This window comes from Acinonyx jubatus, chromosome A1 (assembly GCF_027475565.1).
Source record: "Acinonyx jubatus isolate Ajub_Pintada_27869175 chromosome A1, VMU_Ajub_asm_v1.0, whole genome shotgun sequence".
In the NCBI taxonomy this organism is placed as follows: domain Eukaryota; kingdom Metazoa; phylum Chordata; class Mammalia; order Carnivora; family Felidae; genus Acinonyx; species Acinonyx jubatus.
In genome coordinates, this window is record NC_069380.1 from 133,394,010 (window position 1) to 133,396,227 (window position 2,218).

Genomic DNA, 2,218 nt, shown 5'->3' on the forward strand with positions numbered 1-2,218 from the left:
TGCACCTGCACGCATGCGTGTGTGCGTGCGTGTGTGCGTGGGTATAGGGAGCAAAAGCTGAGGTGTCTCTCTACATAAAGGACACCTACCTGAGTATCTCCCTACTTCTTCTGACCCTAATTACCTCCCAAAAGTCCATCTCTGGGGGGACATAGGTTCAAGAATTCCTTATACTTACATAAACGGGTTAGAAAAAAGCTTGGGGCAGAAAGCCGCCACCATGGGGCGAAAGCGCCTGAGGTTAGCGAGCGAGAGAGACTATAATGGGATGACGAGTAACTTGTTACATCACCTGCAGGAAATTACCCTCCACCTGGCGCCAATCTACCTTGATCACAAACTGCATGCCCCCCACCCCGCCCCGACCCTTTGCTTCTTACACACACAAGTTAATGATGACTGTCTGATTGTTTTTCTCCACGTTCACGTGTGTAAGATCTTGTTTTCCTCAAGTTCACCATGTGGGTAACATCTTGTGAGCTCAATAAATAGGGAGATGAAAGCCCGGTTTGGGACTCTGGTCTCCTCCTGGACATTAGGCTCTCTTGTAGCAGGATTCTTACACGGAGAGTCGTGACACCGAGGCTTTTCTTTCCAGGAAGCAACTTTATTCCTGCCAGCTCGGCTCAGCTGGGTTTGTACCCAAAGAAGTGAGCCCTGAACGCCATGTGGCATGGGTTTTTTAATACATTTTCTATTTCTTTGTCTCCCCTATATGGTAACACACAAACATGCAGTCTGATGAAGGCGTCTCATGTTACAAGGTTGTGAGGGATGTTGTCACCTACGCATACAGCCAGGTTGCCTTGAGGGTTTGGGGTTTTTTTCCCTCTCCTTAGGGTGGGGACCCTACCGCACTCCCCTATTCAATTCTGTGTCCGCTCTCTTGCTGGACAAGAGAGAACTCGAGACTCAGTCTGCAACACATCTCCAAATATCACAATGGGGGCTAGGGTTTTCAGCCCTTAACACTCCTCTCCAGCCTTCAGGAGAGCTACTATTTTTGTAGCAAGGCCACAGTGCCTCTTAGTACAATCACTTTTAAGGTGAAGTGGTTTTGCTTTTTCCTTAAGTGCTGTCACAGGCATTATCTTCGTTCCCAGTTCTCCTCCAGAATTGAATGTCCCCATCTGTGGTTCCATCAGCTGACCTCATACTTTCCTCTCTCCAGGCAGGCTGCTGTCCTCCATTCATGGGCATATGTCACGGCCTCACTGGCTTCTGCCTGGCATCGGATGTGAAATGCATGCAGTTACACCTTTTCCTTTTATTCTGGATTAGAAACTCTCAGTTCCACCTGTAGGTAGCGATTTAATAGGAAAACTGACCTACTGAAATAGAATCTCAAGGGTATAGAGTAAATAAGATAATGTCTAGAATGCACCTGGAACATGGCTGGCATCTAATAATGGAAGCTAATAATTATAATTGTTGGTAAGACTTCCCCATCCAATAAAATTAGATTCTCAGTAAACTGTATCTACAACTTACAATTTACTATCATTCTTAGCATTGGGCTGGACATACGGCAGACCATTGAAAATGAGTTTACTTAGCTTCTCAAGTATTTATTTACAACCTTAATGACTTCCAAAAAATATTTTATTGTTTTACTTTCATTAGATCTTAGGTACCCACATTGGATTACTCATAATCCAACACACTAACTTCACTGATCCATTGGCCGTTCTATTACGTAATTATCCTTTAAAAATATTCTATAACATTTAACATATAACAAATACAAGTATGACAAGATTAAAAAAAAAAAAGGCCAACATAAAATAGACACAAAACAAGTAGTGAAGGAGGAGGAGAAGGGAGAAGTTATTAAGAATGAAAACAAATCATGTCTAAGGAAAGTTCCAATAATTAAAGGAAAACAGAGCTTCCTATCAGCCAAGCAAAAAAAGAACCACGCTATGGTTTCATAGACTTAATGCTCCAATAAGAGGAACTTGTAGTTCATTGTGAGTTAAGCATCTGCCTTGTCCAGATAATACTTGAGAGGAATCTGCCTACGGGACCTTTGTAAAAACCACAGTAGCTCTTACACAATGTTCTTGATTTAAAAACGTCTGAGAACTATTCCATACAGTGCTTTCTTATTCAAACTGTGGCAGAAGCCTGGTGCTCATCTAGAAAGGAGGTCCTCTGGCTTGGCTCTAAAACCCTGTTCATGGTACCTGTCCATTTCCTAGCACCCTTGGGCAGCACT